Below are 11,850 nucleotides of genomic sequence, written 5' to 3' on the forward strand. Positions count from 1 at the left end.
CTGCTTTTTTTTTTTTTTTAACATACAGTGTATTATTTCAGAGGTACAGATCGGCAATTCAACAGTCTGACACAATTCACAGTGCTCACCATAGCACATACCCTATCCAATGTCTGTCACCCAGCCACCCCATCCCTCCCACCCACCACCACTCCAGCAACCCTGTTTGTTTCCTGAGATTAAGAATTCCTCATATCAGTGAGATCATATGATACATGTCTTTCTCTGATTGACTTATTTCGCCCAGCATAATACCCTCCAGTTCCATCCACGTCGTTGAAAATGGCAAGATCTCATCCCTTTTGATGGCTGCATAATATTCCATTGTGTATGTATACCACATCTTCTTTATTCATTCATCTGTCAATGGACATCTTGGCTCTTTCCATAGTTTGGCTCTTGTGGGCATTGCTGCTATAAACATCGAGCTGCACGTACCCCTTCGGATCCCTACGTTTGTATCTTTGGGGTAAATACCCAGTAGTGCAATTGCTGGGTCGTAGGGTAGCTCTATTTTCAACTTTTTGAGGAACCTCCATACCGTTCTCCAGAGTGGCTGCACCAGCTTGCATTCCCACCAGCAGTGTAGGAGGGTTCCCCTTTCTCCACATCCCTGCCAACATCTGTCGTTTCCTGGCTTGTTAATTTTAGCCATTCTGACTGGTGTGAAGTGGTATCTCATTGAGGTTTTGATTTGGATTTCCCTGATGCTGAGCAATGTTGAGCATCGTCTTATCTTTTTTTACTCCCATTTGCCTTTTAACTTGCCATAAAGTGAGAGCATGGGAATAAAGAGTAGCCACAGAATATCTTGCACAGATGTGGTCAGACAAGTTGTGTTTAGGACAGAGAAGAGGTTGCGTATACTACCATACTATTGTTATCATGTGAACTTGAGAATAATGACTTATTTTTGCTGCCTTTTCAGGTTTTAGCTACAGAATGGGGGGGAATGCCATTTCTTGCATATCTAAAGTTTTTGGGGTGTCTGCTGGCTCAGTTGGAAAGCATGTGACTCTTGATCTTGGGGTTGTTGAGTTTGAGCCCTGCATTGGGTGGAGATTACTTAAACTTAAAAAATTAGTTTTCTTCAGGAAGGAGTGGCTTACCATACCATAGCCTTCCTTCATGAAAAATCTGAATACTAGGGATAAGACTAAACTGGAGGAATAGGTTCCCTCTTTATCTAAAAACATTAAAGTTTATCAGAAAGACAATGGGAGCCAGGCATTGGTCATAACATGTATGTGAAGTCATCTCAGAGAGGGAAATGACTGGCATAAAGTCTCAGAATAGGGCCTGGGACTCAGCTCTTGCCAACTAAGTCCAAATTGAAAACTAGACCATTAGTAAAAAGTCTGTCATATAACTAGGCTTATCAGTTTCATTCCTAATCTTCCTTATCTCACTTTTAGGTGGGATTAGGGTTAGAAAAAGTATTTGGTTTAAAAGTATTTTTTTTCTTCCTAGTTGGATGTAAAAAGCGGGAATGAGAAAGCAAGTATGAGCAAGTCTGATGACTTTTCCTGTTTATGCTCACCTGTTACAATCTACGTGTTTTTTGTTGTTTAGGTTTTTTTTTTTTAAGATATTTAAATAGTCTCCACACCCAGTATGGGGCTCGAACTCACAACCCCAAGATCAAGAGTCGCATGCTCTGCCGAGCAAGCTAGGCGCCTCTACAGCCTACATGTTCTTGATTGACTTGCTTCATCTGTTTCCTTATCTGTAAATTGTTCAATTATCGGCAAATGTGTAGCTTAGTGCCTGCAGCATTAGATGATAATTGATAGCCACTAATAATAAACATGGATTTAAGAGATTTCTGGCTTTTTAACTTTTATGCTGAGAATCCATGTAGCACAGGCAACCTGTGTCTACCTGTATAACAAAAGCTAGAACTGGTAATTTTGCTCCTGCATCAGGAAATACATGTTGACACCTGCTTTCCTTATTAAAATTCTAGACTCAAAAGAATTTATTAGGATGCTTCAAATTTCAGGTTAGTATTTTTGTTCATGTTTGTACATCTTAAATTCATTATGCCCATGCCAAGTGCATTTTTTTATGGCTTTAGGACAACATACACATTTGGCCATCAGCAGAAATCCTTACAGTCATTGTTGTAACAGATAAATGCTACCCTTGTGTGAGCGAGGTTATTGTTAAACGGTACGTTATCTAGCCATATAAAACTGCTGTAAGAAAGTTGTGATTGTGACTTGAAAATAGTCATAAACAGTTCTCGTAATTCCCAGGAGACTTTCATGTTCTCACCATTTTACAGTGTATATTTCAGAAGAATTTATCCATTTATAGATCTGGGAGTACACCCATTAGAAAGCAGAAACAATTTATTGTATAATAGTACCCACTTAAGTTAGGACATTGAGAAGGAAAAACACTGTCATCATTGGCATTTTTCTTTATATAAATACATAACGTATTAATTCTGTACATGACAAGGTTTTTTTAGAATTAATATTTCCTGCCTGGGCAAATTTCTATATTACACCTTTTTTTTTTGCTTAAGAGGGGGGTGGGGGAGAGGGGGTGAGACAATTTTTTTTTTAATTTACTTATTTTAGAATACACACGCACGTTGGAGCAGCAGTGGAGGTCAGGGAGAGGGACAAGCAGACTCCCCACTGAATGGGGAGCCTGACACTGGGCTCAGTCTCATGACCTCAGCTGAAACGAAGACTTGGGCACTCAATAGACTGAGCCACCCAGGCACCACCTCCATATTATACATTTTGACCCAACCATGAGCTATAGTAAACTTAAGTTTAGAAATGCCCATCTTCCATGCATGGTTTTATCAAGCCTTACTGGTCCTTGACAGGATAGTTTTTCTACTTCACAAAAGAAGTCTGTCCCAAATATAACACCTGTGTGAAACTAAAACAAGTTTCTAAGATTATTTTTATTTTTTTTTAAAGATACGCCTAAGCCCTTGTTTCATGTGAGATGTCACCAAATATGGTTCCCTGGGTGAGCTAAATATTCTTACAGCCAGTACCTTTTTTTCTGAAGGTTCTGGGCTCCAACAGTTAAACATTTTGAAAACAAAGTTTGACTTACAGTGCTTTTATATCAAGTGTCTGGTTTGTGTGTATATTTATATTGTGTGCTCAAAACGCTGGGGGGGTGGAATGCAGCTATATTAGATACCTATTCCTATTATTTAAAAAAAAATTTTTTTTTAAAGATTTATTTATTTGACAGAGAGAGAGGGAACGCAAGCAGGGGGAATGGGAGAGGGAGAAGCAGACTTCCTGCTGAGCAGGGAGCCGGATGTGGGGCTCGATCCCAGGACCCTGGGACCGTGACCTGAGCCGAAGGCAGATGCTTAACGACTAAGCCACCCAGGCGCCCCTCTCTTCCTATTTTTTTAAATGTTGACGTATAATTAAAGGTCAGAGCTAACTAGGAATGAATATACTTAATGTATGTCAGCTGAACTTGCATTATATTTTCTTTTATGGTGTATTTTACAGCAGTTAGTTGTTTTTTGGTTTTGGGCGGGTGCAAGTGGGCAGAGAGAGGGGCAGAGGGAGAGAGAGAACCTTAAGCAGGCTCCATGCCTAGTTCGGAGCCTGACGCAGGGCTCTGTCTCAGGACCCTGAGATCATGACTTGAGCCGAAATTAAGAGGCTGATGCTTAGCGGCGCCTGGGTGGCTCAGTCGTTAAGCGTCTGCCTTCGGCTCAGGTGATAATCCCAGGGTCCTGGGATCGAGCCCCGCATTGGGCTCCCTGCTCCACAGGAAGCCTGCTGCTCCTTCTTCCACTCCCCCTACTTGTGTTCCCTCTCTCACTGTGTCTCTCTCTGTCAAATAAATAAATAAAATCTTAAAAAAAAGTCTGACACTTAACTGAGTGAGCCATCCAGGTGCCCCAGCAATTAGTTTCTAGTGATAGAAGAGATGGATTTTTGATTTAGCCCTCTTTACAAATGAGGAAATTAATATCCATCAAGATACTTAGATTTCAGTACTTTATTTACCTAGGTGTTTCACATTTGATCCTTTCATTTCTATATGAATTCTTTATTTAATGTTTATGTTAAATAAGTCCATTTTTTAAAAGATTGAGAGGAAGAGTGTATGAGTTGGGGGGAGGGACACAGGGACAAACAGACTCCCTGCTGAGTACGGTGCCTGACACCGTGCTCTATCTCAGGATCATGACCGTAGCAGAAATACACTTAACCGACTGAGCCACCCAGGTGCCTCAATTCATTTTTATTTTCAATACTTTTTATATCCTGTGTCTTGATCTCTCCTGGGTGATCATTAACATAAAGTAAGTAGCTAATTTTTGGTTCCTATTTTTACTGCCCTTTTCCATTTTTTTTCTACTGTACTCTACAGACTTCTCTCTTGATCAACAACTATACCATTTCTGTAGTTAATGTAACAGTGTATACTCTTCTGTAAATACATGTGTATCAGAGTCCTAAATTTGTTATCCCTGCTCAGTCAGTGGAGTGGAACATACGCCCCCTTGATCTTGAGGCTGTAAGTTTGGGCCCCACATTGAGTGTAGAGTTTACTTAAAAATAAAATTAAAAAAAATAAATTTGTTATCCTTGCCTCTGGAGGCAAGAATTAGTTTTATTTATCGCTGACCCATCAAAGTTTGGTATTATAAAAGTGCTCAGCCTCTGTAAAGATGACCAGAAGTTAGCATAAATTGAGAGGGAAACCAAGACTCAAACTTCTCTTGTATTAAGCTACAAAATAAACTGACCTCTTAAGTTGCATTCATGTAGATTACGTCTTAGTTGATAGCTTTAGGTCCAAATAGCTTTCTCAGAAACTAAAAACAAAACACTGAAAGTACTAGAGTGAGGTTTATGTTGTAAAAATCAAATGCTCATAAGACCTTAATAGCTATGACATACAATTGTTTCTGTGTATCTCTGCCTTTTTTCTATCAGCCAAATGGGAAAATTATGTTCAGGGATTAACTCTGAGAGTAGTTTAATTGGAGGCATAGATCAAAGTGTGTAGTTTAAGGTTAAACTCTTCAAACTCATTGTTAAGTTGTCCATACAGGTACTTGGTAAAATCAGTTATTTATGGAAGAGAAGTAGATGCTTGGCTTTCTATGCATAAACTGCCCCCCCAACCCTTGCTATCGTGCATTCCCCAAAAATTAAATACCTAGGTTATATTTTCCATTTCTAAAACAAGTCCTATGTTCCCTGGAATTAATTTTACATTGGTAAATAAACTGGAACGGTTTTTCCATGCCATGCATTTTTATGAAATAACTGTAATTTGTGTGAAAATTAAAATATTCTAAATATGAATTAGCAAAGTAAAATGAAGGAACCAGATTACAAAAATCAAGTCATGGGGCAATGCTTGAGATGGGGAGAAGACAGTTAAGCTTTATGCATGAAGTTTTCATTTAATACCCTGGAGAGAGAATTCTCAGTGAAAAGTATATCTTTGTAACTGTCATAAAATCTGGTATTTTAGAACTCAATAATTACAGCCAAACCAGTGAACTTTTTTTTTTTTTTAAACTTTGGGCTCTATTATAATGTTCATATGAAGGTAAGTGTAGGGTATTGGCTCTCTTTGAGAGAGGAGTAGGAAGAGGTTTGACATCACAGGCCATGTGGACTTAAAAGCTATGGCTTTTTGTACACCTGAAATTTACGTAACCCTGTATGTTAATTATATTTGAACTTAAAAATTTTGAAAAAGCTATGAATTTGAAAGTATTTTCAGTATTTAGAGTCTGATTATTCATGCTCTTTATACTCACTCAGTCTCACTGGCAGACCTTACTTTATTGCTCATTCTGCTGTTACTGTGCATCAAGGAGGCATTGTGTACCAGAAGGCTTTGAGCTACTTGGGGAAAAGGTGCTTATAAGAACAGGATGATTATTGGGACGCCTGGGTGGCTCAGTCGGTTAAGTATCTGCCTTCGGCTCATGTCATGATCCCAGGGTCCTGGGATCGAGTCCCCCATCAGGCTCCCTGCTCAATAGGGAGTCTGCTGCTTCTGCTCTGCCTGCCGCTGCCCCTGCTTGTGCTTTCTCTCTCTGACAAAATTTTTTTTAAAAGAACAGGGTAATTGTTAATCATAATAAACAGTCTTTGTCAAGGTGTGTGGGTAACTCCCTTGTGTATTAGTAGCTGTCAGTGACTAGCTAGCTTCCCAACAAGCAGGTTAGATTTGTTCCTTCTAAATCAGGGACCTGACTGAGAGTCTAGGTCTTGTGTCTCACAGGAGCCTTGATGGCATAGAATAGTTAAGATGGGAAAGGCTCACGTTCCTGTTCAAACAATACAGAACTGTTGTTTGAGAACAGGATAACTTCAAGGGTTTAGGACAAATCAAATGAGTGTTCATCTAGACCTCTAGGATATGAATCAACAAAGCAATTAGGAAACTCTTGTGTGGGTTTTTTTTGATACAATGTATCAGATTTGGTATATATGAGACAAACTAAAGAGTTGGTAGGTTTGAGAGTTATTCAAATCCATTGGTTTCCAGACTTTGGGATTTCTTGAATGAATCAAATGATAATATGTATAATAAACATAGTTGCCAGTTTTAGTTCTTCAAATAGTGACAGTGTATGCAACATTTGGTTCTAAAATAGTTACTAACAGCAAACAAGGACATACGGGTTTTGTTTTTTAAAAGATTTTGAGAGCGAGTATGAGTGAGCATGAACAGGGTTGGGGGGCAGGGCACAGAGGGACAAGCAGACTCCTCCCTTCTATGTGGAGTCCTGGGATCAGGCCCTAAGACCACTACCTGAGCTGAAGTCAGATGCTTAACCAACTGAGCCACCCAGGTGACTCACTGACTTTTGTATGTGATTTTAAAGATTAAATTGTCATTTTGAAAAACTTGTCACATTGTTCTTCTCATTTTGCTGTGGAATAATGAAAAATTGTCCAGAATTCATTTTGGGCTGCTATTTGGGAATCATTCATGTATCTCAACTCCTGTTTTAGTCTTAGAAGTAAACAAATGTGTATATATATAATATATATATTTCCAACAGTCTAATTAGGGTAGATCCATGAATAACAACCATTAAAATTATTTTCAAAGAATCATTTCAAAGTATTACTACAAAGAAATGGTAACAAAAATAGAGTTAAAATTTTGTGGGACTTTTGCATAAGTGTTATAGAAATGGGTGAAGAGGGACACCTGGGTAGCTCAGTCGATTAAGGCTCCAACTCTGATTTTGGCTCGGGCATAATCTCAGGATAGTGAGATCAAGCCCCAGGTTGGGCTCTGCTCTGGGTGTGGAGCCTGCTTAAGAATCTGCCTCTGCCTCTGCCCCTCCCCCTCTTAAAAATAAATAAGCTTAAAAAAAAAAAGAGGGACACCTGGGTGGCTCAGTTGGTTAAGCAACTGCCTTCGGCTCAGGTCATGATCCTGGAGTCCTGGGATCGAGTCCCGCATCAGGCTCCCTGCTCAGCAGGGAGTCTGCTGCTCCCTCGGACCCTCCCCCCTCTCATGCTCTCTCTATCATTCTCTCTCTCAAATAAATAAATCTTAAAAAATAAATACTTTATTAAAAAAAAAGATGGGAAAGAAAGTAAAGTAGTAGAATGGTTTCACTGGGTCTTTTTGGATTGTAGGCTTACAGATGGATTTTCTGCAATAGGCATGTATTACCAGAAATTTTTTCTCCCGAAGTTATTTTAGTTTGTAATGATATCGGAAAATGCTTGTACATTAACTAAAAAATGGGATACAAACTAAAACCAGTATGGAAGAGTCCTTGTTCCTTAGGATGGCGAACAAGGCCCTGTGATCTAGCTCTGCCTGTTTTCCAAAGATTCAGTTGCACCTTCTTTTGCTTCCACACCCATATTTCTACTGCTCTCATTTCCCCAAACCTACTTTGTTCTCTCAGACCTTCTTTTTATGTGATCATGTCTTCATGAAGTACTTCCTCCCTCTCTCCCTCTTGTGAATGCATCCTTCAGTTCAAGTGTTTTTCCTCTATGGAGCTTTCTCTGGTGTTTTTCCAAACAGTCCCTTGTTCTTTATAATTCCATGTACCTTTTATCCAGCTCTATTACTGCACTTAACTGTAGTTTAAGTATTTAGAATCTCCTCACCCTGTTAGAATGCGAGCCCCAGAAAGACAGTGTTTCACTTTGTCTCCCTGAGATAAATACATAGTGCTTGCATTAATACCTAGGACATAGTAAATGCTCACGTAAATGTTTGGCTTAATTAGGTCTCTTCCTCTTTGGTATAAATATAAATCTGCAAAATAGCTCCTAAACTTCGATTGTGAAGAGAAGGAAAGATTAGAGATGAATTTTTGTAGTTAAAAGTTAGACCTAAAATTGCTAATGATTTGTGCTAAAGGGCAAAGCCATTCTTACTCTTAAAAAAAAAAAAAATAATTGGACATCTATTCCTCTTAGGTGCAATAACAGGTGCAACTACCTTGAAAGATGAACAGTCCTAGGTCAAATGTCCTGATGCTACTATCCACTACAGGCAAGTAAAAGCCTCTCAAAACAGTGTTGTATTGGGCAAATTGAAAATTCCCCTCCATCCTCTAGTGTTTGGTTATAAATTCTTATTTTTCACATTTAACCTACCTTCCCAGTGTGTAGAAAAAGATAACTATAAAGGTACTTTAACTTAATTACAGAAGATAACTTTCCCATAGCTAACTTAACAGTTCAACAACCCCCTATTAACAGGATGAAAGTTCAGGGCTAGATTCTGGCATCTTATTTATTTATTTATTTATTTATTTTTAAAGATTTTATTTATTTATTTGAGAGTGAGAATGAGATAGAGCATGAGAGAGGGGAGGGTCGGAGGGAGAAGCAGACTCCCCACTGAGCAGGGAGCCCGATGTGGGACTTGATCCCGGGACTCCAGGATCATGACCTGAGCTGAAGGCAGTTGCTTAACCAACTGAGCCACTCAGGCGCCCTATCTTATTTATTTAAAAAAAAAAAATTTTTTTAAGATTTTATTTTTTGTCCAAGAGAGAGCAGCAGGCAGAGGGAGACACAGGTTCCCTGCTGAGCAAGGAGCCCGATCAGGACTTGATCCCAGGATTCTGGGATCATAACCTGAGCTGAAGGCAGACGCTTAACCAACTGAGCCACCCAGACGTCCCCCCAAAAAATCCACTTTTTATTTTTATTTTTAATTTTTTTTAAAGATTTTATTTGAGAGAGAGAAAGACACAGCAAGAAGAGGGAACACAAGCGGGGGAGTGGGAGAGGGCAAAGCAGACTTCCTTCTGAGCAGGGAGCCCAATGTGGGGCTCAATCCCAGGATCCTGGGACTGTGACCTGAGCCGAAGGCAGACACGGAACGACTGAGCCACGCAGGCTCCCCAAAATTCACTTTTTAAAATTAGTTTCCCTGCTATGGGAATGTTAAAATGTTGCAAGTTGGTGGTTCCCAAGCCAGTTGGATCACTGTAATTACCTGGGAAGCTTATTAAACTATACGTTCCTGGGCTCCACACCCAAACTTCCCCAGAACAGGATGTTAGGTGTCATCACTCATAATTTTCTTAGGATGTAGCAATTCCTGAAGAACCATATGCTAAACTACTTAGTGTGACCCAGGAATGCATTTTTGACAAACCTCAGGTACTTTTCATGCAGGTGTCTTTTTTTTTTTTTTTTACAAGATTTATTTGGGGGAGAGCGTGAGCGAGAGAGCAAGTGCACAAACGAGGGGGAGAGGCAGAGGGAGAAGTAGGCTCTCGGCTGAGCAGGGAGCCCAATGTGGGGCTCAATCCCAGGATCCTGAGATCATGACCTGAGCTGAAGGCAGACGCTTAACTGACTGAGCCACCCAAGTGCCCCAAGATGTCTATTTAATAAACACTTAGATATGTGAAATGAAGTGTTTCACTAAAAGGTCTATACAGGGGCGCCTGGGTGGCTCAGCTGTCAAGCGTCTGCCTTTGGCTCAGGTCATGATTCCTGGGTCCTGGTCCTGGGATTGAGCCCCTCGCTGGGCTCCTTGCTCAGCGGGAAGCCTGCTTCTCCCTCTCCCACTCCCCCTGCTTGTGCTCCCTCTCTGTCTCTGTCAAATAAATAAAATCTTTAAAAAATAAAATAAAATAAAAGGTCTATACAAGCCTATAGTACAAAGAATTTTTTTTCAGTTCTTTTTTGGGAGGTGTTGCTGTAATATTAGACCTCTCCTACCTAAGAAGCTTGGAAGTACTGTTGTCATGAACCATTTCTTAAATTTCTTCTTAGTAACTTCATCAGAATAGCAGCATAAATTGTTTTCAAAGAAATTCAGAATATTCTGATGGACTGAACTTTTTTTCTCTAGTAGATAAAAGCCAAGTATTGTTAGCTTGGAAATCAGTCTGCCTTTTAGCTGTTTAGATGATGAGGTATTTGGGTACTCTGAGAGTTACGGTTACTCTCTGATACCCTCGCTTCATTGAATTTATTTGACATTCAGAGCACTGTCTGAAAGAGCACTGACTTCAGAGCAGAAGTCACTTACTAGTTTGGGGCACTTGGGTATTTTTTTCAAGTTAAAGCGTTGGGGTTCTCCAAATTGGAAACCAAAGTAGTCCACATCATTAGCTATGGGTTTTTAACGTGAAAGGCAGATATAACACAACTGCACTTAAGAGTAAATGAGTAAGATAAGGAATTGTGTAAAAAGAAAGATACTTTTTTAAGGAGTGGATTTTAGCTCACCCTGCCTAATATCATGGCTGAAAGGATAAATAAGGTGTGGAATTTAGTCCTTCCACCATTCCATTGTGTTAATCATTCTTCCTATTCAGAGGCAGCGAGGAGTAATTTGAGCGCCTGCAGTTAAAAATAATGTGCTATATAAGTACCCAAGGGCAGTAAGAATGGAGTTATGGTTGTCAAAGAGAAGTTGGCCTTCATTCTTTTTTGTTTATCATTTGATGGTTTCTGTTGGTCCTAGAGAGTCATCTTAAGGTATCACTATTCCTAAAGCCAGAGTTTACACAAGTGCCAAATACATGAATAAGAAAATACCCTACTAAAATTCCTCTCAGACACGGTATTTTTTTAAGACTTTATTTTTAAGTAATCTCTGCACCCAATGTGGGGCTTGAACTCACAACCCCAAGATCCAGAGCTGCACACTCCACTGACTGAGCCAGCCAGGCACCCCTCAAACACTGTATATCTTAAAAGACCAGGTGTATCTGTGGGCTGTCACAGTGGTCTTGCTCCCTTCAGCATAAGCTTAACAAGTATTAGTGGAGACTGATAAATTTAGGATAAACCTAAAATCCTCTAAGATATCCAGTGTTAACTAACTCCTCTCCCTCTTTATGCAAGCATTAGTTTGCCTAAAAAGTGACTGACTTCTGGTCAAATAGCCACAGTGATTTTGGGGCAGTTCATTGCATCTTTGGACAGCTCTTTTTTCTTTTGGGCCTATAGAACTGAATACAATACTCTAAATTAATTCTGTTCCACAAAAACATGAGTAAAATGAGGAATTGGGTAGGTAAGTGTAGGTAAGTGGCAAACAACATAGGTTATTAGGACATGTAGCTCACTCCATAAGTAAACAACAAACTATTTGAGAAACTTAACCTTATTAGGGTTTTGTTTTTGTTTTTTTTTACTAGTGTTATTTTCAAATCTATGAGAATATTTTCATAAAATCTAGTTTTCTTTATGTTAGCTATTAGAATTACAGTGGCAAGTTTTAGGAGCTATGTGAGATATAAACATCTAACTGAAATTATACATATAAGTATATGATTGTAGCATTGTTTCAATAAACTTAAATCTTACTTTCACTATTTTTTTTTTAAAGATTCTATTTACTTATTTGTCAGAGTGAGCACAAGCC

Source organism: Callorhinus ursinus, unplaced genomic scaffold (assembly GCF_003265705.2).
Source record: "Callorhinus ursinus isolate GAN/ISIS: 27379988/994484 unplaced genomic scaffold, GSC_fseal_2.0 scaffold12, whole genome shotgun sequence".
Taxonomy (NCBI): Eukaryota; Metazoa; Chordata; class Mammalia; order Carnivora; family Otariidae; genus Callorhinus; species Callorhinus ursinus.